Below are 25,718 nucleotides of genomic sequence, written 5' to 3'. Positions count from 1 at the left end.
CTACAACATATATATAAAATTCTTCCAAGATAAAAAGAGTAACATCTTTACCTTTTTCAAGAATTTCCACTTGATAAAAAAAGTACTCTCTTGCCTCCAAATTTGTATCACATTGAAGAGGGTTTCCAACTTAGTAGGAATTCAAAAGAGACGAATTTTGAACCAAAGATTTGAGCTCCAAGAATTTTTATTTTTTTTTCTCCTTGGCCGTGAGGCCTTTCTTTTTCTCCTCTCAAATTTGTTGTTCTTGAATCTTCCAAATAAGATGACTAGTTGTGACCCCTTCTTCCTTTTTAATACATGAGTTTAATTAATTTATGGGCTTGGGCCCTTTTTAATTGACTATGGCCGTCCACCCTCTATTTGGGCCTCTTTGTTCTTTTTTTTTTTCATTTCATTTAAGCCCAACTTGTTGCGGGTCTTATCTTGAAATTCTCGAAACTAATTTCTAAAATTTCCCATTTTGCCCTTGACCTTCCTCCATGTTTCCACACCCACATTTCATGAACAACACCCATATATTGAAAAAAAATCAAATTATGGCCTTATTTCTTACAAGTCAAAATTGTTTCGAATTTTCCGTATATGCAAAAATATGGGATATAACACCATCGTCTCCGTCACCCTTTTTCCTCTTAATAACCGGGCGCTCCAAGTCATGACCATCTCCTCTTCCCCTAACCCTTGCGCCCTTAACTAGAACGTGCTTCTTCTTGGGATCTTGTCCCGCTGGCACGCTCAAAACCTCAGGTTGAGCTGGGTCTGGAAACTGGACCTCTTCCTCGTCGGGAGTCGCCACCGCAGGCGCCGAAGGATGAACCTGAAAAATATATAAATATTAGTACCATTTCTTATTTATGTTGAATACATTAACGTTATTTATTTAATCAAACCTGTGTTTCAACGGGCGTCTGAGAAGGCTCCTGAGATGGGTCTGTAGCCTCCTGAGATGGGTGTGATGGTGAATATGAGGTAGTCTCCTTGACGAGATGTTGTTCGAAGTCCAAGTAAAGGTTATAAAAATTAAATAAACATTTATCTTATATTGAATAAAATTAGTTTAAGTAAAAAACTTACATGCGCCTCGATAGTCTCATAAGAAGACACCTCTGCCTCGGCAGGCTGATGAGAATGCTCCGAAATGGGCAGCTCCTGTGGATCCACTGGCGCCGAATCCTAAAATATCAAAAAAAATGAAATAATAAGTACTTTAAATGATCAAATATGTATATTAAATATTGACCTTATATTGAATAAAATTAGTTTTAAGTAAAAAACTTACATGCGTCTCGGTAGTCTCATGAGAAGACACCTCTGCCTCGGCAGGCTGAGTGGGTGGCTCTGATGGACCCGCTGGCGTCGAATCCTAAAATATAAAATATTACTAAATAATGAATAATATATATATATATATATATATATATATATATATATATATATATATATATATATATATATATATTTAAAATAAATAATTTAAATGAACAAATATGTATTTTAAATACTAACCGGGATCAAAAACTCATCAAAGTTAAGAATCCGGGCTCCCTCTGAATTCCTCACAGGCCGCTCATCAGCTAATGAAGCGCGTAACGCCGCCCAATCAACGTTATCACGCTCCTCCATGTATGCATTATGGCTCGGCTGTGATGAAGACCCCGGTATCTCAGCAAATAAGAGCGCCGGCGTAAACGTAGGTGAGTCTCCAGGTGAGCTGCCACCGGCCTGGAAGGGCTGCGGATGGACTAGACCGTGAACGCCCTCTGGAATGGGATCGGCCTTATCCGCCTCATCTACCAGTCCTCCACCACCAGGTCCTCCGGCAGCAGCGCCGCGTCCTCTACGCGCATGGCGTCCTCCGGCAGCACGGCTTCCTCTGCCAGCACGGCCTCCTCCTCTGGGAGCCCCCGGTGCTGCCTGATACTCAGCCTCCGGAACAGGCTCCGCCATGCGCCTAATCTCGCCTGCCTGGCGGATACCATCCTCGAAAATCCTAACCATCTCCGCGGCAAGCCCCGCAAGCCCAGGGTAAGGCATATGCTCTAACCCCAAGATGCGTAAACGCTGTACGGCCACCAGCTGCATTTGTGTTTAACAGAAACAAAAAAAGTTTATTTTAAAAACGTAACAATTAAATAAATTAGATAAATCTAAATACGATAAACTTACCAATGCCTCGTACTGCCCCGCGAGTGCTGAATATCCTACATCCCTAGGGGGACGCAAATCATATTTTTTTTTATTATTAATGATGATTAAATGTTAAACATGCATGCATAATAATGTATATAACAAAATAATAACAAAAGTTCATAGTAGAAAACCTTAATCGAAGATTTTTTGTAGATATTTTAATCGAGTTGTACGCCGCTTTTTCTCAAAATTCAAACTTAGAATCTTGCTCCTTGACTTGAATATACCGAGAATCTAAACTTTCCGGATGAAATTTACTAGAAAAAGACGTTTTTAATGGGTGGGGACCACGGAATCCTGCCCTCCAATGGCGTTTTTGAAAAAAAATTGTCACTGGAGAGGGCAGTGGTGGAACCCGATCGGGTTATAGTGATAACTATAACGCATGATTTTACTGCGTTATAGGAGAGAGGAAATGTCCTATAACGCAGTAAAATCATGCGTTATACGTTGGACCGTATTCCGTATAGCACATTATTTTACTGCGTTATAGGACTTAACGGGGCCGTCTCTGTTAGTGCTATAGCGCAGTAAAATACTGCGCTATAGGTACTTTGGTAACTTTTTTTTTGTTGGGGCATTTTGGTTCAAAATGTTTTTTTGGAGCTATTTTGGTTCCGGACTCATCGATTGCTTAATTTCTTGGACTAGGTTTTAAATAGTCCCCTAAGTATCAACACAGCAGTTTTAATCCTTTAAGTGATAGGGCTGGTTTGGTTGGAGAACAAGTTATAAGCGGGATTAGTTATCTTGATATTGTTATCTTACTCTCAATGTGAGATGAAAATAACACTATAATCTCGGAATTTTATCCCAACCAGACATGGAATCAATTCATCCCAAATTTAACTCCGAAATTAATTATCCTTTATCCCTCTTACCAAACGAGCCCTTATAGTTTATCTTTACCGAATACCAAAATAAGTCAATGCTTAAAATTTCATGTAGTGATTTGATGTAAAACGAATATTTAATGCTCGTTGTTTAACATTTGTCTCCCTTTAAAATTTTTTGACAAAAATAATCTCAACACTACATATCTGAATGAAAAATCACACTTCTAACAAGTTACGGAGGATGGATCATAAATTTAGCATAATCTTCATTCTCGTATCCTGTTAAATTGTCCATATGTTATAACATGCTTATCATAACTTTAGTACAATCTTTGTAATTTTATCTTGTTAAATTATTCACAAGTTTTGCCACGATTTATGACAGGTGCGTCATAATTTAGTACAATCCTCATTCTCTTATCTTGTTAAATTGTTCACACGTCTTGTGAGAATGTCACAACTTGCATGTATTCAATTGTTTACAAGTTATAACAATTGTGTCATAACTTTAATACAATGTTTATCCTTCTATCTTATTAAATTATTCAGAAATCTTGCCAGGTTGGCATGTTGTGCCTGTGTTAAATTACAACCCAAAAAATATTACAAGTTTTTGAATTTTTATCGGTCAAAGTGCACCAATACCTAGTTTTAGGACCATTGTTTAAGCTGTAGCTGAAGTTATCATTTTTTGTTTTCCGCAATTTTACCCATCTCAGAAATAACTTCAGACATACATAATTGAAGCTGCAAAAATGATGTGTCTGTTGGTGTGACTGAACTGCATCCACATATGACCAAGATGTTCATGCATTTCTGCATGCACTTCAACCATATAAAAATGAATGGTTCGAATATTTTTGTCTGATACTTAAAACGGCTGAAGTGTTAAGACATTTTTTTGTTGATGTTTGGCCTAATAGTCTCAAATACTTCAAAAAAAATTGTCTAAAATTTGCATTATTCATGTCTGAAGTTGGTTTACGAAAATGTATTTCAATGATCGATGTCTTGCTTTATTCGTATTCGAATAAACTATGTGAAGTTTGGCTTTGACTTTGGCTAGGTGTTTTGCTCATGGTACCTTCAATGAGCGAAGTTTGACTTTGGCTTAACATTTCATCATGGTATAATGAGTGAAGTTTGACTTTGGCTTGACATTTCATCATGGTATCTTCAATGACTGAAGTTTAACTTTAGTTTGGTGTTTCACTCATGGTACCTTAATTTCAAAATGGGTACCCTCAATTTAATTCATTTTGTTTGACTCCGAAATTAACCAAACAATAAATAAAAATTTACCGAAATTTATGATACAATAAGCGAAGAAATCTCTCTTAATTAACACAGAGCAAAACTGTTAAAGCAGAAGATGATGAAGAAGAATAAAAGGAGAAAAACAGTTTTGTCCGAAGTTTACCTAAACCGACACCAATTAATTTAGTATAACCATAAATTTCCTGGCAATATATCCATAAGCCAAAACGCTCTCTAGCCTAAAATTCTAGCCACCGAAAAACAAGCATTTTCAACGGCCTTCATGGAATATTCGACCGGTGGATAGCCTCTACCGGTGGCTGTTCCGCCCTCTTTGTAGACCAAATTCCTTGATAAACCTATCTCTACAACCGTTCCTTATATTTTTCCTACCACACACACAATGAAACTAGAGGTTTTTCTACATGGGGAACCACATGTATCCTTGAAATCGTCCGGAGGTCAAACAGTTAATCATTTAGGAAAACTTACAATATGCAATTTTGGATAGGTTTTCTTATGACATAATTGATATAAAGGATTTACGGAAAGCCATCCCAGATCAATGTACCACTAAAGGTTCATGCATAATTGTCTTAATTGAAGACATACATATATATTATCTTTACTGGAGGACTATGTTAAAATGTTATCTACACTGGCTTATTACATCAAAGTTCAATCTAGGTATTGTCAGATGAGACCATTAATTTGGATCCCTTGGTTTAAGCTAGATGAAGAAACTTCTGCAAGTTGTTGCATGGATATGCTTCCGAGAACTGCCTCTAAATTTCATTACAAGGAAGGCAGGCAGTCTTCTCAATGACATCAACTATGGGTAGGCCTTTGACAGTTGACTTGGCCACAACAAGCAGAACCAGACCTAGTTGTGCAAAGGTAAAGGTAGAGATAGATTTGTTAGCAAAACACCCTCAGAGAATATGTATATAAGAGGAAGATGAAGTAACAGGGAAAGTGCAGTCAAAGTGGATAAAAATTAAATATAATTACCTTTCTAAGTACTGCAAACATTGCAAATTACAGGGGCATAAAGAAAAGGAGTGCAGGGCATTACATCCGGGACTGAAAAAATAATACAGAGAGGAAATGAGAAAAGAAAGTATGGAGATTGATAACAATAATGAGATTGGTACTGCTGCTGATCAAAGAAGAACCTTAACAAGTGGGAAGGTAGTTGGAAATGTACATGCCAAGTAAGAGTGAATGCAAAGAAGAAAGAACAAATACATAAAGAATTCAAGTGGTATAATACTGGGGAAAGTAGAGGAGAGTAGCAAACATGAAGAGGATGACAAGGTAGAGACACATATTACGTTGACATCCTAGGCAATGATGAAGAGGAAAAGACTAGAAATCATGATAATGCCAATCTTGCAGAACAACAAAGAACACAAAATGGAGCAAAAAATGATAAGCAGCAAGTCAATAACAAGGAGATAAGTCCAGAGAAAAGCAAAACAATAATTAATTGTAAACACAAATGAGAAACACCACAAAGGAGCAGAGAAAGCAGTCCAAGTAAGAGGAGTGTTCAAAACAAAATCAGACAATGCAATAAAACATAGGTGGAAGGAAGTAGCAGTAACAACAAAGAATAAGAGAAAGAGGATGAGGAAGAAGTTAATCAGATGGTAAAGCTAGTATCACAATTTCATAGGGTAAGCAATAAACATCAACTAAAAGCTCTCCAACAAAGTCACAAAAGGAGAAGGACATTCAGGAGATGGAGCTGGAGCTGCAAACTCAGGAGAATCAACAAAAAGAGACAGATGAGGTGAAATCATCATCACATATGGAGCAACAACAAGAATAAAATCAAGGGAAACATAACATAACAACAATGCACACTATAACACAGTGTATTTATAGCTACGAAATCTAAGCTACGAATTTAAAAAGCGTAGCTATTGCCACGAAACTAAGCTATAGAAATAGCCATAAAATTTGAGTTTGGGTGGCAAACAAATTAAATCTTTTTCTACAATAAATACCTTGTGGCTACAATATGAAGACAACTACAAAATTTGTTCGTCGTGGCAAAAGATTAAAGTCACTTGCTATGAGTATATTTTCCGTGGCAGGAATTTTCTATCTTCGCAGCTACAACACAAAAAAACTCGTAGCAATTAGTACAAGTGCTTAGCCACGGAACATGTAAAGTTTGTAGCTAACTTTTAGCTACACTACATTTTGCTACGAATGCTACGAAAAAAAAACGTGGCTTAAGTGTTTAGCCATGAAAATTTTCATCTTTAGCTACAGTGTATTCGGTAGCAATAGATGCCTTGTGTTGTAGTGGCAAGATACAGTAGGAGATTTGATAGGAGTTGCAGTAAAGGATACAGGCAAGAAAGCAGAAGATCACGGGGAAAGAAGGAGAAATTATGGTGCTACAAGCAAGGTGGATGATAAAGCATTGGAAGTGATTAATACACACCATGATACAGGGAGAATAATTCATATAGAAATAAAGAATGCTGAGAAGAAACTTGAAAAAACAGGGGCAATAGATCTGGATGTTCATTCAATTGGCTAAAATATGCAGGCTGTGACTAGGGCAGGAGGTTTATCACCCAAGCATATTGAGAAAGGCATAGGTAGGGGAAAAAAGAAGAGCAATAGAGATACTAGTGTTTCACCAGGTAGTGGAGTTCAAACAAGAAGAAATATTAATAAATCTAATAATATATGATGAACGCACTCATTTGGAATATTAGATCTGTTAATACAATCGAAGCTTATCCAAGACTGATAAAAATGCATCAAAAGTATCACTTTGGTTTCATAGGATTGCTAAAATCCTTTTAGGATGCAGACAAAATAGAAACATACAAAAGGAGAATTGGTTTACAAACTACTATTGTAAACAGTTCAGGAAAGATATGGGCTGTGATAGATGAGATGTTTGAGGTTCAGGTTATGATGGATCATCCACGAAATTTAACACTCAGTTTAGAAGTACAAGGAAATAAGGTAGAGGTGGTAATAACACTGGTGTATGCTAAATGCAATCAAGCTGAAAGGATGGTATTGTGGAATCATTGGAGGATATGGCTACAACAATAATTCATCTTTGGATGATTGGTGGAGACTTTAATGTTATTATTTCAGAGGAGGAAAAGTATGGAGGGATGCCAGTCACAATAAATGAAATACAAGACTTTAGGGGATTCATTTAGAATTGTGGAGTAGTGGATTTGGGTTTCAAGGGAAGCAAATTTACATGGTGGAATGGACAAAGTGGAAAAGATTGTATATTTAAAAGGTTGGATAGGCGTTTAGGCAATCAAGCCTTTCAAAATAAGTACCATAGATTGGATATTTCACATTTAATAAGAACAAGTTATGATCACGCTCCACTTTTGATATCCTATTCAGGGGAATTTGTGCCAGTCAGAAAACCATTTAATTTCCTTAATTTTTGGGCTAAACATGAAAACTTTCTGGTTACTGTGATAGCACAACGGTCAGCAGAGTTTATGGAAAATCCCCTTTCACCATTTTTCACCACAAATTGAAAAAGGTGAAAGTTGCTTTAACACACTGGATACATTTTTCAGGAAATAGAGACCTTGAAGGACGTGGTTAAATTTCATGAAATTCAGTTTGAACTTCAATCTACACTAGGAAATAGAGAAATATTGAATAAGGTGCAGGCAGATCTGAACAGATACTTACATTTAGCGGAGAAATTTTGGAAGCAAAAGCACAAATGCAATGGTTTCAAGATAGGACAAAAATACCAATTTTTTTCATGCATATGTACAAGGGAGAAGGACAAGATTACAAGAGGAGAATGCAGGATCAGAATGGCAATTGGATAGAGAAACAAAATAAGAGATTTTAGAAGAAGCTATTAGGTTCTACATAAAACAATTCAAAAAGGAAGAGAATCCTAATGATTTTGAGTTTATGGATGATGTGCCACAATTGGTCACTGAAGAGCTGTAACACTCTGTAAATTCAGGTTAGGTGTGAATGTGTTAAATGAATATTAATGCGACATTTTAGACATATGAAGTCATATCGGAATGATTTTGGGTGGAAATAGTTGTTTTAAAATCAAGACGATTAGTGAGGTGCATAAGATTCGATAGAATCGACTAAGCTTATGGTAAGTCTTCCTTCCAGCCTATTTACATGAAAATACTTTGGGAATTTGAGAAAACCAAAAATATGAAATTCGTATCCCTTTGAAATACTTGTCCATCGATATAAGGTGGAGGCCAAATGGAGATCTGTACAAAAACGTATGCCCATTTTATTAAAGGTAGTGCACGACACCCCGTGTTGCGCACGTCACCCTCTCAACTTTTTTTTGACTTGTACGGCACCCATACGATGCACGGGTGGCGCACAAGTTAGGATTCTTCATAATTTGTATTTTATTAAGTATCTAAGGTCGGGTTTTATTTCCCCAACTTCTCTAAACACGAAAAACGACCTAGAAGGAGATAAAACTCATCTCAAGCCTCAAGAACACTTCAAGGTAAGTTTTAATGATGATTCCATGGTTATTTCAGCTCCCCAATACCTTATTAACATGATTAAACCCTTCAACACCATAGATAATCAATTGAGACTTCATTTTGGACGAAAGAACCCTAGAATCCGAATTCAAGAGAATTGAATGTCAAAAAGATACCTTCATCCTCTAATTGATTATAGCTTTGTATTAGTGATTATAGATTATAAATCTATGAGATATGAGTTGATAGGTTTGATAGAAAAGCATGAACGATTATATATTTGAGTTGTTGATTGCTGATTGATGATGGTGTTGCTTATCTTATTGGTAATGAGGGATGACAATAATTGTAGCAGTATCAGATTGTAGAATCATCTAGAAGCACGAGGATGGGTTGTTGGGTGTAGAAACACCATTGATAGGAGATTGTGGAGCTTCATGCCCATCAAGTGTTTGATAAAATGCTTAGATGACCAAAACATGAGTATTATTACTAATATTGATTCCTTTTTGACATATATTGGTATAGATTAAAGTCGAAAGGGTGATGACTGTTGTATTATGCTAAAAGGCTAGAATTGAGGTATGTAAGGCTAACTCTCTACGTGTGGAATGTTAATGATTCTCCCCACGCCATGTTCTTTAACGATTATTATGAATTGCCTCAGAAATAGAGTTAAGACTTAGTTTTATAAGAAGCTTCTATTCTCTAAACCATATAGTTTCGAAATTCGTTCATGATTGTCATTCTGAATGTCGTGAACTCAATACTTAATCAGTATAGACTCGTGTTTGATATCCCATAGTTCCCAGTCCTGAAAACTCAGTATGCTTATGAACAGTTAAGTCTTTAAACTCCATAATCAGTTCTTGAATACATGTCTCAGCATAATAATGTTTAGTATTACATTGTTATGCATTACAGTATGATTCTCAGTTCCTCAATATAAATTGTTGAATGTTGAATACTTGTATTTTGGCCCGGGCCGCAATTTATGTATACGTCTACTTGGGCCCAAGGCTAGAGATTTGGGCACTTACTTTTGGTCTTGAGGCCACATTATAAACTCAGTTAAAACAGGTGATTTCATATTTAGAACGGGGAGTACTTATGGCTGTACTTCTCTTGTTCAGTTCAACTATCAGTATGTTTCAGTTTCAATATGTTCATGTTTATTGATTTGGGCGGCCCTTTTCTGAGCACCCCACAACTAATTATTTATTTCAGTTGGTTTTACATGCAAGTACAATTAAAATGTACTTATATCCCTTTTCCCCCGGGCTTGCATTTTTACTGATTATAAGATTACGGATCTGCTCGCTAGGATTCTCGGATCAGCTGCTTGGTGACCCCAGTTTCCTTTAGGGAGTTATCTATCTTTCAGTCATTTATTTATATTAGACAGTCAGGTATGCCGGGGGCCTTGTCCCGCTAAATAGTCAGTACTCCATTATTCTTTAGAGGCTTCATAGACTAGAACATCAGTCAGTCAGTGTTAAACAGACTTTTATGTTAGCCATGCCGGCTACGTTTGTACACTTCAGACTTATTCTGCATTTATGATTATTCAGCTAGACATTTCAGCAGCTCGACATATTTATATATTATATTCCGCATCAGTATATGTTCCATGTTGATTCAGCCAGCCATGTGGTTTGCTTGGTCATATGCAGTCAGGCACTAAGTGCGCATAGGCCATGGTTCGGGGTGTGACAAAGCTTGGTATCAGAGCACTAGGTTCAAGTGTACTAGGGAGTATATGAATCCTTATCCAGTCGGGTCACTTTTATGTGTGCACGCCACACATGTAAACAGTTGACCACCAATACATTTAGGATTATCTTATTTCTTTCATACTCTAGATTGTCCAGTTAGAGTCGTACTATATGGAATTCTTCTAACTTGTGCATATTACTAATTTTAGAAAATGCCTACAAAAAGAAAGTACACTAAGAGAAAGGCAGCAACTAGCCAAGAGACTCCTATTGATGCTGCCCAAGAAGTGGACTCTCAGACTCGGGGAGTTCGTACTAAGGCTCCGGGACTTGCGTTAGATTCAGTGCCCCCGAGTGCACTCCCACCTGCTACTGAAAGGCCTCTGGAGGTCCTTCCTACAGTTATTCTGCTGCCCAGTGCTTCTAATGTGGATGTTAAGGGAGCTATTCAGTTGCTACACAAGCTCAATGTCAGGGAAAGACTCTGAGCTTAGGTACTCATGAGGGGTCGTCTAGTTCCAGGATTAAGGAGTTCATTTGTATAAACCATCCGGTGTTCACAGGGTACAATAAGGCCGAGGATCCGCAGAACTTTATTGACGATGTTCAGAAGATTTCGTGTCATGCATGATACCGAGATAGAGGCAACAGAGTTTGAAGTTTATCAGTTAAAGGATATTGCTAACATTTGGTATGAGTCGTGGGAACAATCTTAAGGGGAAGATGCATTTTCTGCGACTTGGGATGAATTCAAAGATGCATTCATTGAACATTACCTACCACTAGAGGTTAGAGAGGAAAAGGCCCATGAATTCGAGAGATTCAAGTAGAATAATATGAGTGTGAATAATTACTACTTCAAGTTCGTTTCGTTGGCCAAGTATGCTCCACATATGGTTCCCGGTATGAGGGCCATAGTTAGGAGCTTTACGTTGGGTCTTAAACCTTCCTTGTTCAGAGATGCTAATATTACTGCTCAGAATATAGACATGACCATCACCAAGGTAGTTGCTTTCGCAAAGGTAACAAAGATAGAATGAAGGAAGAAGAGAAACTGCTGAAAGAGAAAGACTGGGAATTTATCGAGAGAGCTATGTCCACAGATAACTTCAACCATTGGGGATCTCAGGGAGGTGAAAATTGTCATTTCTTAAAAAATAGTTCATTAGGACCTGCTCCCTATAAAAAAAGTGCTCCAGTACCAAGGTCCAAGTTTAATAAGAAAATCCAGAATTTCAGGGTAGCAGGCTCACAGTCACAGGTCAGCATGGGCCACAAAGGTTTTCAGCACCCTACTTGCGACGAGTGTGGTAAGAGGAACTCAGGAGTGTGTCATTCGAGCATATATGGTTGATCTGGGTGTGGTAAGTAGGCTCACTATCTAAGAGATTGCTCATCCGCAAGATAGATTACTAGAGGTAATGTGGCTCAATCCACAACAACTTCTCGTAATTCGCAAGCCCAAGAAGGGCGTGTTGCAACAATGTCCGATAATATAGGTGGAGGTCAGAACAACTTGTATGCGCTAGCAGGTCGTCAGGACACAGAGGCTCATGCATATGTTGTCACATGTATATTAGCAGTCTTCACTTTTGATGTTTATGCCCTTATGGATCCAGGATACACCCTATCTTATGTAACCCCATTTACTGCTAAGGAATTTGGAATAGAGCCAGAAAAGTTACATGAACCCTTTGAAGTTTCCACTCCAGTGAGAGAGTTAGTTGTAGCTAGACGTGTGTATAGGGAATGTCCAGTTAGAGTCTATCATCAGAATACTGTAGCAGACTTAGTAGAATTGGAAATGATAGACTTCGATGTAATCATGGACATGGACTGGTTTGCATCATGTTATGCCACAGTGGGTTGTAGAACCAAGATAGTAAGTTTCGAGTTTCCTGGTGAACCAGTTTTAGAATGGAAGGGTGATGCAGTGGTGCCTAGAGGTAGGTTTATCTCTTACCTTAAAGCCAGAAAGATGTTCTCTAATGCGTGTATCTATCACCTGGTTCAAGTTAGGGATGTAGACGTCAGGTCCCAACTGTCTAGTCCGTACCAATTGTTATGAGTTTCCAGAAATCTTCTCAGAAGATCATCCCGAAGTTCCTCCCAATAGGGAGATTGACTTTGAAATTGATCTACTTTTCAGCACCAAGGCGATCTCTATTCTGCCATACAAAATGGCTTCAGAAGATTTGAAAGAGTTAAAAGCTCAATTGAAAGATCTTCTTGACAAAGGATTTATTAGGCCAAGTGTCGTACCTTGGGACGCACTGGTCTTGTTTGTTTGAAAGAAAGATGGATCCTTGTGTATGTGAATTGATTACCGTCATTGAACAAGGTTACCATCAAGAACAAGTATACTCTTCTTAGAATGGATGACTTATTTGATCAATTTCAGGGTGCCCAGTGTTATTCCCAAATTGACCTCAGATCAGGGTACCATCAGTTGAAGGTTAAGGAAGTTGATATTCCAAAGACCGCCTTCAAGACCCATCGTGGTCATTTTGAGTTCCTTGTTATGTTCTTTGGTTGATGAATACGCCAGAAGCTTTCATGGATCTTATTAACTGGGTTTTCAAACCTTATCTGGACTTATTCGTCATTGTTTTTATTGATGACATCATGGTTTATTCTTATTGTGAGGCTGACCATGTGGAACATCTCAGAATAGTATTGCAGACACTCCAGGATCGCAAGCTTTAAGTAAAATTTTCAGAGTCTGAATTTTGACTGAAATCAGTAGAATTTCTAAGCCATGTCATTTCAGGTGAAGATGTAAAAGTAGATTTTCAAAAAATAGAAGCAGTGAAGAATTAGCCCATCAGCCTCTCATATAAGAAGTTTCTTGGGTCTAGCAGGCTATTACAGGCGCTTCATAGAAGTTTTTTCCTCTATCCCAACTCTGTTGACTAAATTGACTCGGAAGAAAGTCATTTTTCAATAGTCAGATGCTTGTGAATAAAGTTTCGATTAGTTGAAAACAAGGTTGACTTCTGCTCTAGTTTTGATGCTACTTGAGGGAACCGGCGGGTTCATGGTATACTATAATGCTTCAGGAGTTGGTCTCGGATGTGTTTTAATGCAACATGGTAAAGTAGCTTATGCATCCAGACAACTTAAGAGTCACGAAAAGAATTATCTGACTTATGACTTGGAGCTTGCAGCTGTGGTTTTCGCACTAAAGATATGGTGTCACTACTTGTATGGTATTCACTTTGACATTTTCACGGATCACAAGAGCCTTCAGTATATTTTCAAGCAAAGGGAGTTGAATCTTAGACACAACGATGGCTCGAATTACTCAAGGATTATGATGTGGATATCATCTATCATCTGGGGAAAGCGAATCTGGTAGCTGATTCTCTTAGTCGGCCTTTCATGGGAAGTTTAGTTCATGTTGAAGAAATAAAGAGAACTATGGCGAATGAAGTCTATTGCTTAGCTAATCTTGGAGTTCGACTTTTGGACTGTAAAGATAGTGGAGTTGTTGTTCAGAACAAGGCAGAATCCTCCTAAGTAGCCAAAGTAAAGGAGAAATAGTTTTGTGATCCCTACATATGGCAGTTGAAAGAAGAGATTCACAAGCATATGACGACGACTTTTGAACAAGGGAAGATGATAGTACTTTGTGGTACCAAGACAGATTATGTGTTCCAGATATAGATGGGCTCAGAGAGCAGATCATGTTGGCAACCCACAATTCCAGCTACTCTATTCACCCCGGTTCCACAAAGATGTATCATAACCTCAAGGAGATTTATTGGTGGAACGACATGAAGAAGAAGGTTGCATATTTTGTGGCCAAGTATTCGAATTGTCAGCAAGTGAAAGTCGAGCACCAGAGACCTGGTGGGTTGGCTCAAAACATAGATATTCCCGTTTGGAATTGGGAGATGATAAATATGGATATCATAACAGGTTTACCTCGATTATTTTAGAACCATGATTTGATTTGGGTGATTGTAGACCAACTTACCAGTTCAGCAGAATTTTTGCCAGTAAAGACCACGGATTCAGCAGAGGATTATGACAACTTGCATATTCAAGAAATCATCAAAGTGTGTGGAATTCCAGTGTCCATCATTTCAGATCGCGGTGCCTAGTTCACAATAACTTTTTGGAAATCTTTTCAGATGGACTAGGCACAAGGGTAAACCTCAATACAACTTTTCATCCTCAAACAGATGGCTAAGTAGAATGCACTATTCAGACACTTGAGGATATGTTGAGGGCATATGTCCTAGATTTTAAAGGTCAATTGGGATGATCACTTGCTTCTCATTGAGTTTACATATAATAACAGTTATCACGCAGGTATCAATATGACACTGTACGAAGCTCTGTTTGTCGAAGATATAGGTCACCAATTGGTTGGTTCGAAGTTGGCGAAGCAGAGTTGTTAGGACCAAACTTGGTCTACCAGGCTATGGAAAAAGTCAAATTGATTCAAGAGTATTTGAAAATGACTCAGAGTCGCTAAAATTCCTATTCGGACGTGCAGCATAGGGACTTGGAATTTCAGATTGACGATTGGGTGTTTCTAATAGATTCACCTATGAAGGGCGTTATGAGATTTGGGAAGAAAGGAAAGTTTAGTCCTTGATATATTGGGCCATACAAGATACTAAGAAGGATCAGGAAAGTGACTTATAAGTTAGAGTTGCCATAAGAATTGACTATTGTACACCCAGTGTTTCATGTGTCTATGTTGAAGAAATTCATGGGGAACTCGTACCTTGTTGTCCCTACAGAGATCATAGGGGTTAAAGATAGACTGTCTTACGAAGAGATTCCAATGGCTATTCTTGATCGTCAAGTTCGTAAGTTGAGAACTAAGGAAGTTACTTCAGTGAAAGTGCTATGGAGAAATCACAAAGTTGAAGAGGCTACGTGGGAAGCCAAAGAGGACATGAATTCCAAGTATCCTTATCTTTTTGAAAAACAAGCAAAAGATGTTGAAGGTAACTAACCTTTACACTTAGGCCTCATGCTATAATCTCTATGTTCCCAATATTCAGTCAGTTTAGTAGTCACTCAGTCTAGTGTTTATTCAGTCGAGTAGTCACTCAGTTAAGTATCTATCCAATTCAACATTCATTCACTTCAATATTCATGTATTCATGTCAGTTCAGTGACCACGTGTTTCCATCAGTCGAGTTTATGTTTTAGTGTTACATCTCAGAAATTTCGGATTGTTGCCTTGTGAGTAGGCTAACGTTAGCTTAAGATGATAAATAAAATCCATACGAGATTAAGGGAAGTAATAGATAGCTTAAAGTGAGCACTATAAGATTTTGAAGTCATATGAATATGTGAAATTTAGTTTGTTGAAGGAAGTGAAATGTAAGTCGTGTTCAGGAAGGTTTTCGCTATAATTGAGCTAATATTTATTTGGTAATGTCTTGAGGGGCTTCTATAGAGCCTATTGTATGGTTAATGAAGTGTTATATAAGTGCCAAGAAGGTTCCACGAGGATTGGAAGTCTAACGAATCACCGAGAGAAACTTCAGAAATTATGGGTTATACGACCAATTTTACGGTCCGTATAACTTTATACGGTCCGTATAAGGGGGGTATATATAACATAACCCTTACAGAGAGGGGTATTTTCATAGTGGGATTATACGGTCCACTTATACGGACCGTATAATAGTATAACATATAAGTGGTCCATATAAGTCCATCGGACAGCTTTTTATTTTTTTGTATAAATAGATGACCCTTGTTCTTTTATTTCATTTCCCACATTTTCCTAAGTCTTGAGAGCTCTAAAACCCTTCTCCAAGCATATTTCATCCCAACCCAAGAGAAAACAAAGATCAAACAACAAGGATTGAAGTGTTCATGTGTTAGAAGGCTCACTAGGGTTAGTAGACTTCAAGATCTACTTGGGTATTGTTGCTATGGTTTTGCACAAGTTGATATCTTGCTCCAAAGCTCATTCCTATGAGATAAAAGGTTAGTTTAATGTTTATTTAATGTTATTAAGAATTCTTAGTTGTTGAACAACCTGGGTAGAAGAAGAAAGTAGAAAAGGAGATCTAAATGTAGCTTTTATGATGTTTTTGAGTAATAAGCTAACTTAAGTTATGATTCTTAGTATAATATGGATATAATCTTGTTATGGAAGGTAATAATGGTGATAAGGAAGTGTTGTATGAAATTGTGAAATGGGTTGGTGTGAAATTGTTAGTATAAGTTGAATATGAGAATGAATTCTGAAGACTTAATGGAATGTGATTACTTGATTATGATATTGCAGTTATTTGGGAGTTGTTTTGTAATACGGTGGAAGTTGATGAAATAGGGGCATGCTGCCTAATTTTCGTTAGATCATGAATTATTCTAGTTTAAATTTAAGGGTATCATTAAGGCTTAACTATGGTACGAATCCTTCTAAATGTAGATTCTCCAATATTCAACGGGGAACGTTAAGTAGTTAAGAAGACAACGAGATGTGTAAGGCTAACCCTTCTTTCATTAATGCATGATTCCTTTGCTATATACCTTCTCATGGGTTCCAAAATGTCTTCCAAATGACTCCATCCCTAGAATTACTAAAGCTCACGATTCTCGATATTTTTATGATGCTATTACCTCTTTTATATAATAGTTGATCCTCTAAGGAAAAATGTAACGAAAACGATGATGATGATGATGTTGATGATACTTAAGGACTCTTATATATACGTGTATAAGTATGTATGGCTACTATGTAACACCGAGCTTCTATGGCCGGTTATGACGTCTATCGCGTGCACACCACTGCAGTTGGGTACGGGTGACACTGAGCTTTGGTAGGGCCAGGTATCTATAACACCGAGCCTTGTCAAGGCCGGGTATGTGAAACACCGAACCTTCATGGTTGGGTATGGTATAAATATATAAGTAAGCATTAGAAATGGAAGGTTCCTATTAGAAAATAGGTAAGAAAACAGGATGGTTACCGCTAGGGGTGCAAATGGCTTCATTATCTCGTGACTCTCCTATCTTATGCTTCTACTATGATGTTGATTATGCTTTACATACTCAGTTACATTATTCGTACTGACGTCCTTTTGTTTGTGGACGCTGCGTCATGCCCAGGTGGACAAGGAGACAGACTTAATCCATAGATTACTCTTTCAGGGACTGCAGACAGGAGCTCTATTTGATCCGGAGCTGTCGCTGTTGGTATTATTCTTTTGTGTGCATACATATGGGCATGGCGGGGCCCTGTCCCATCTATATGATATTACATACTCTCTTTAGAGGCTCGTAGACTGTTGTGTATAGTTATATGTCTTTTAGCCTTGTCGCCTTATATTTTTTCTATTTTGTTAGCCTCGTCGGCTTGTGTATATGAATGTGGGCATGGTTGTTGATGATGATATAAATGTGTCACTGCCTAATGTGATTAGTATTATTAATGTATAAAAATCATGAGTAGGCCATGTGGCTCACCTAGATGTGAATATGAATGTACGATAAGGGGTACCCGGGTGGGTTAGGACCGGGTGCCTGTCATGGCCCTCCGGTTGGGTCGTGACATTTAGTTACCCTGTTATGTATTTTGATGTCCTATAAGGCTTGCGTTGATGTTCTGGGTAGTTGGCAGATGTTTGAGAACTGTTGGGACAATCCTATTTACAGAGTAAAATCTGCCAAAATTTCTATAAATTCTAGAGTTAGTTATATTTACAGTCAGGATAATCATTCGAGGACAAATTATGTCAAAGGGGAGATGATGTAACACACCGTAAATCCGGGTTAGGTGTGAATATGTTAAATGAGTATTAATGTGACATTTTAGATATATGAATTCCTATGGGAATGAATTTGGGTGGAAATAGTTGTTTTAAAATCAAGATCATTAGTGAGGTGCATAAGATTCTATAGAATCGACTAAGCTTACGGTAGGTTTGCTTTCCAACCTATTTACGTGAAAATTCATGGGGAATTTGAGAAGCGCAAAACATAAAAGTCGTAGTCCTGTGAAATAGCTTTCCATTGATATAAGTTGGATACCAAATGGATCTCTGTACAAAGAGTTATGCCCATTTGACTAAAGGCATTGTGTGTCACCCCCGCGTCGCGCAGGTGGCACACGTTAGCACTCTCTCTGATTTTTTTTTTGCCTTGTACGGCACCCATGTGAAGTGCGGGTGGTGCACAAGTCAGGATTCTTCAGACTTTGTATTTTATTAAGTATTTAAGGTCGGGTTTACACGAAAAATGACCTAGAAAGAGATATAACTCGTCCCAAGCCTCAAGAACACTTCAAGGTAAGTTTTAATGATGATTCTAAGTTGATTTCAATTCCCCAATACCTTAATAACATGATTAAACCCTTCAAATCCATAGAAATTGATTGAGACTTCGTTATGGATGAAAGAACCCTAGAATTCGAATTCAAGAGAATTGAACATAAAAAAGGTAATATCTTTATCCTCTAATCGATTATAGGTTTGTATTGGTGATTATAGATTATAAGTTCATGAGATATGAGTTGATGGGTTTGATAGAAAAGCATGAACGATTATGTATTTGGGTTGTTGATTGTTGATTGTTGATTAAGGGCGATGCTTATGTTATGGGCGATGAGGGATGTTGATAATTTTAGCATTACGAGATTGTAGAATTATCTAAAAGAAGGAGGATGGATTGTTGGGTGTAGAAACACCATTGATGGGAGCTTGTGGAGCTTCATTCCTGCCAAGTATTTGATAAAATACTTAGATGACTAAAACATGAATATTATTACTTATATTGATTTTATTTGATATATATATTGCTATAGATTAAAGTCGAAAGGGGTGACGAACGTTGTAGTAAGCTAAAAGGACAGAATTGCGGTATGTAAGTCTAACTCTCTACATGTGGAATTTTAATGATTCTCCCCACACCACGTTCTTTTATGACTATTATGAATTGCCTCAAAAATAGAGTTAAGCCGTTGTTCCATGGGAAGCTCCAAAACTTCTATTCTTTAAACGATATGGTTTTGCAATTCCTTTATGATTGTCATTCTCAAAGTCGTAACTCAGTACGTAATCAGTATAGACTCGTGTTTGATATCCCATGGGTCTTAGTCCTGAAAAATTAGTATGCTTACAAACAGTTGATGCTTTAAACTCCATCATCAGTTCATGAATACATGTCTCACCATAATAATATTCAGTATTCTAGTGTTATACATTGCAGTATGATTCTCAATTCCTTAATATAAATTGTTGAATGTTGAATAACTGTATTTGGGCCCGAAGCCAGAGATTTGTACACTTACTTTTGGGCGTGAGGCCACAATATAAAGTTAGTTAAAACAGGTGATTTCACATTCAGAACAGGGAGTACTTATGGCTATACTTCTCTCTTCAATTCAACTATCAGTATGTTTCAGTTTCAGTATGTTCATGTTTATTGATTTGGGCTGCCCTTTCCCCGAGCACCCTACAACTATTTATTTATTTCAGTTAGTTTTACATACAAGTGCAATTCAAATTTACTTACGTCCCTTTTTGCCATGCTTCATTTCACGATGCAGGTAGTGATTTACAGGATGACAGATCTACTCGCTAGGATTCTCGTGTTAGCTGCTTGGTGATCCCCTGATTCCTTTGGGGTGTTATCTATCTTTTAGTCACTTGTTTATATTAGAAAGTTAGGTATGCCAGGGGCTTTGTCCGAGTAAACGGTCAATACTTCATGATTCTTTAGAGGCTTCACAGACTAGAACAACAGTCAGTCAGTGTTTAGCAGGCTTTTATGTTAGCCATGTGGGATGCATTTTTACACTTCAGACTTATTGCGCATTTATGATTATTCAGCTAGACGTTTTAGCATCTCAACATGTTTATATATATTATATGCCGTATCAGTATATGTCCCATGTTGATTCAGCCTGCCATGCGGTTCGCATGGTCACATGCAGTGAGGTACCGAGTGTCGTGTTATGCCCAGGTCATGATTCGGGGCGTGACAAGAGCAGAATATCTTAATACAAGATATACCAAGCGAGGAAGAAGTGTGGAGAGTAGTTTTCATCCTAAATGGAGAAAGTGCAGGACCTGATGGTTTCACTTTTGATGTATCAAACGTGTTGGGAAATCATAACTTAGGATATTACTAATATGGTTAAAGCCTTTCTTTGTGGTGTTGAACTACCAATGTTTATTACTCATACTAATTTGGTTTATTGCCTAAGAAGGATGTAATCAGTACATTTTCAGATATGAGACCAATTAATTTAAGTAATTTTGTCAACAAAATCTTTTCAAGATTGATTCATGAAAGTCTAGTCGAGGGATTAGCTGATACTATTTCACTAAACCAGGCTGGTTTTGTGAAAGGGAGAAGTATAGTTGAAAATGTTTTTCTCACTCAAGAGATCATATTAGAAATCAGAATGAGAACCAAGATAACCAATGTAGTTATGAAACTAGACATGGCTAAAGCATATGACAGGGTATCTTGGTTATTTTTTACTAAGGTATTGAGGAAGCTAGGGTTGTCAGAAAGATTGACAGATATGGTGTTTAGAATTGTTAGCAACAACTGGTACTCAGTGCTAATAAATGAACAACAACAAGGATTTTTCCAATCCTCTAGGGGTGTAAAACAAGGATACCATTGTCTCCTATTTTGTTCATTTTGACTGCTGAAGTGTGGACAAGGAACCTCAATGCCCTACATCAGGTTCCATAGTTCAGAGGGTTAGAATGCCTAAGTGGAGTCCTAAAGTGAATCATCTAGCTTACGCTGATGATATGAGTATTTTCTCCTCAACAGAAGTTTTATCTCTATAATTAATCATGGAGATTTTGAGGAAGTATAAGAAATTATCGGGCCAGAAGATAATCAAGGAGAAGAGTTCAATATACGTGCAAAAGAATGTCCTAGGAGATGTAAGTATTACAGTTAAAATTGCTACAGGAATTGGCAGAAAGGAATTTCCTTTCATTTATCTGAGCTATCCAATATATCATAACAGAAGAAAAAAAAGGAGTTTTTCAATAATATTCTGATGAAGATAATGAACAGATTGCAGAGCTGGAAGGGCAAACTTTTGCCAATTGGGGGTAAAGTTGTTCTTATTAAGCATGAGCTACATAGCATGCCAATACATTTACTGTCTGCAAAAATCCACCAGAAGGTGTTATCAGGCAAATGCAAAAGATTTTTGCTCAATTATTTTGGAGTAACACAATTGGAGGAAAAAGTAGACATTGGGCTTCTTGGCCTCATTTATGTGTTCTAATGAATGAAGGTGAGGGGGGGGGGGGGAGGGCTAGGGTTCATGCATTACATGATGTGTCTATGGCTTTGTTTTGTTAATTGTGGTGGAGTTTTAGGACAAAACCTTCCTTATGGAGTGCCTTTATGAGTGGCAAATATTGCAAAAAAGAGAATGTCGTAGTGGTGCAATGGAAGTGTGGGTCTCAAACATGGAAGAAATTGTTACAGGCTAGGAATTTGGTTTGACATCAAATATGGTGGCAAACATGAATAGGTAATTCTTAGTTCTGGTTTGACAACTGGACATGAATAGATGCTTTATACTATGCAATTTCTGAAGGTGGATATAATGATAATGTTCAAAATATATGTGACCTAGCTGAAGAAGGGCAATGGAATGTTGCCAGATTGACTATCATATTACCTGAAGATATTGCTCAGCATGTGCTAAATACTATCAATCCATCTCGAGAGGACAAAGGACTGGACATGCCATGGTGGATACTAGACATGAAGGGAGAGTTTTCAATCAAGTAAGCTTGTGAGTATATCAGATTGAGAGGGCAACAGATGGAGGCCTATAAGTACATGTGGATGAAAGGATTTCCCTTTAAGATATCATTTTTTCTATGGAGTTGTTGGAAGTATAAAGTGCCATTGGATGATGTCTTAAAAAGGATGCATTACAACATGGTATCCAGATGCTGGTGTTGTTCAAATCCTATGGAGAAGACAACCCAACATTTGTTTACCACCTCTTTTTCAGCTAGCAGGACTTGGTCCTACTTTTCTTCTTTTACATGTCTTAATATGGAGGGATTACCATTACAACAAAAGATAATAAATTGGTGTCATACACTTGTAGCAGGGAAGATAAAACAAATATTTCAGGCAGTCTCTGCTATAATATTTGGGAATTATAGAAGAGGAGCAATGTCATCAAGCATGGGAAAAAAGATCAATTGGAAGAGTAATCTATCAGGTCTTTGCAACAATACGAAAATTGGTTATGATCAGAAACCTATAACATTAGACAGGTGCCTAATATATGGGATGCTTTGATCCAAATATTAGAAAGAGGAAGAGCTCAGTTGAAGATCACAAAAACGATATGGGAATTTCCACCATCAAGATGGATAATATGTAACACTGATGGAGCCTCGAGAGGGAATCCAGGTGGAAGTCCCTATGAAATTTACCTGAGAAGTTTAGACGAAAATTATTGATGCTCAAGCAGAAGATATAGGAATTAACACCAACACTAAGGCAGAAATAGTGGCTATCATTGAATCCATGAAGTTTTGCAGAACTAAGCAGTTAGATCACATCATAATACATAATGATTCACAAATAGTGTAGAGAATACTTTTAGAGGGATGGAAACCACCATGGAACATTGCAAAATGGGTTGAGGAGATATAGGAAATCAGTAAAAGCATGGAGGTCAAGTTCACACACATATTGAGGGAAGATAATCAACTTGCAGATGCTTTGGCAAATTAGGCCCTTGATAAAGGATCCTTTCAATGCCAAGATTTTCAAGAGTTAGAGGTGAACAAAAGGAGAATTTTAAACAGTGACAAGTCTCAAATTCCTTACCTAAGGATTGCAACCAAGAATTGATATAGGAATGGAAGATTTCACAGAGAGTAGTCAGTATTACAGGACACAAAGGAATTCAGAGGACAGGAACTACAAGAAACACATTCTTTCACACAAACATGGTAACATAGGTACGAGATACTTTAGAGTATGCTCTCAGAAGGACAAATCAACAACATCAATGACCATCATTTTCAAAAGTTCACTGGAGAAAGGAAAGACAACATACCTAGATGTTTTTACACTTTGTCTTTTGTGGTTTCAGCTAATTTTCACAGGTGGAAGTCAGATTTCATCCAGAGAATCCTTGGATGCTTGTAATAACATACCAAGATCTCGATTCGTTATGAGACAAGAACATAAAGGATTGATTCATCACATGCATGACAAAATTAGAGCAGATTTCAAACAAATTTCAAATTTGTGAAGTAAATTTGTAGCAGTCACAGTGAAGGAAACTTACCTAGAAGATTTGAAGCAGATGGGGAAGAACAGATCAATGTTTATTGGCGTAAATCAGCTTAAGCTTATCTAGAAGTCGAGTTTGGCAATGAATTTCGGCTAATTCATCATTTTGCACCAGCAGAGACCTACAGCTAGAGAGAGAAGCTCTGATAAAGAGAGTGAGAAAATGCGAGAAAATAGGGCAGCACCTGAAATGTCAGCTGATTTGTTACTTTCCTTTCCTATTCTTTAGTTTTTTTAACATGGACAATTTTGTATCATTTCTTTTTTTGTGTTCATTAATAAAAAATTCCCTTTAAGGGCTAAATTTAACTAAAACTTAATTGGGTACGAGTTAAATAGGGCGACCAGATAGAATGCTACATAAAACTTTTATGATTTTATCTTATATTTTATGCTATGAACTAAAACATGATAATGGAATTGGTTGTCCAACTATATTTACAACCTCGGCCATGGTATTGGGTAATAATCAACCCACTAAGAAATATATCATTCCGGGTTGGACCGAACTGCATAGTAGAGTAGAAATTCTCAAGTTTCACTTTATAACCTACTAACTAATGATTTAGGATTTTAGAGGTTATGATTCAAGTTTCAAGATTTCAAATTCAACCAGCCCAATTCTTGTAAATTTTCAATAATTATATGCATTCATGACATTCTTTATATTAATTAATTATATATATAGATATTATATATTTTATGTGCATTTAGATGCCATAATCTTTAATTCTCGTTCTCATTTTCTTGACTATCTAAAAATTTTCATATACTATAACACTTGATATTGTGGAGACGAAGATGCTGAAATGAACTTAGATTTAGATGAGGTGTTTTCCCTCGACCGAGTTGATTTAGAAAAAGATAGTCAATCCACTACTAGAGTATTTTACTATATGGTTTCGAATAGATGAAAAAGTGTCTCTCAATGTAAGATCATGTGTAAGAAAATTTGCACACATAGATTGGGGGGAGGAACAAAAAACTTAATGTAATGAGCTTCTAGGTCGTTTTGAGCTTTTGGACTCTTTTTTTCTAAAATATCTTTCTCGTAGCTTTAAATAGTATTCTTGACTTGCGAGGATAGGTGACGCGGTTCACAAGAAAAATGGGTGAGTATCGGAGAAGAAAATCTAAATTTGGAATTACTTAAGTTAAAGAAATCCAAAAAGGTTTGACCAAAGTCAACGTCAAAGGTTAACGAAGTCGAGTTAGAGTTTCGTCGATTCCATGAGATTCGAAACGTGATTTATGGCTTAGTCGAGTAGTTGGTGTGGATCCCCGGGGCTCAGATGTGATTTGGACCTTTGGTTGAAAAAATAGTTAAGTAAAGGAATTAGAGTTGACCACAATCAACATCGGGTCAAGATGATCCCGGTTCGGTGTTTTTAGTGCCCGAGCAGGTTCGTAGTGTGGTTTATCACTGAAATGAACATTTGATTTGTCTTCGGAAGGTTTCGAGTGAGTTTCGGCGCATTTGGAGGAAATTCAGAAGTTCTGAATTGTGGTTTTGTCATACTTTAATAGTGAATTTCTCTAAATCTATAAAGAATTTGGAGATGATGTGTTATACCCCGCGTTTTCAGAGCATTAGCGTGACACGTGCTTCCTCAAAATTGACAATCATGTTGTCACTAACATAATTCAAACTCACGTTGATGGTATTATATTTCGTATTTTTGTACGTCGGATTATTCGTAAGCTGAGGTGGGGCCTACACGTCGAGATTTTTTTTGGGACATGTGAAAAGTTATATGAATCACATATGTGAAGTTAAGCACAACTCAAGAAGGACCCTTGAGCCAAATCAAAGTGGAAACCCTCCAAATAAATATTTTTAAGTTATGCTGTTGGGTGATCTGGCTTCGGGAGGCCATAACCCCATCAGTATTTGGGAATTTGGGGAAACTCCCAGAATGAAAGTTGTAGATAATTGAATT

At 37.3% G+C, this 25,718-nt stretch overlaps 1 protein-coding gene and 1 long non-coding RNA gene across 2 annotated transcripts in view; both read right to left on the bottom strand.

The window, feature by feature from the left end:
- LOC132626626 (protein TRIGALACTOSYLDIACYLGLYCEROL 4, chloroplastic) overlaps positions 1–234 on the bottom strand; it is a 40,085-nt gene extending 39,851 nt beyond the window's left edge. Inside the window, exon 1 of the mRNA XM_060341554.1 lies at positions 52–234. The gene's annotated coding sequence lies outside the window, so the exon portion shown is untranslated. The remainder of the gene's footprint in view (positions 1–51) is intronic.
- Positions 235–4,744: 4,510 nt separating this feature from the next.
- Positions 4,745–23,937, bottom strand: LOC132626625 (uncharacterized). Its single transcript, XR_009577523.1, has 3 exons — positions 23,774–23,937; positions 5,298–5,369; positions 4,745–5,169 (listed from the first exon to the last, which is right to left on the bottom strand). It is a non-coding gene; the product is annotated as an uncharacterized LOC132626625 (long non-coding RNA).
- Positions 23,938–25,718: the final 1,781 nt, after the last annotated feature.

Source organism: Lycium barbarum, chromosome 2 (genome assembly GCF_019175385.1).
Source record: "Lycium barbarum isolate Lr01 chromosome 2, ASM1917538v2, whole genome shotgun sequence".
Taxonomy (NCBI): Eukaryota; Viridiplantae; Streptophyta; class Magnoliopsida; order Solanales; family Solanaceae; genus Lycium; species Lycium barbarum.
The sequence above is the reverse complement of the archived record's forward strand: the minus strand, read 5'-3'. Positions and strand labels throughout refer to the sequence as shown.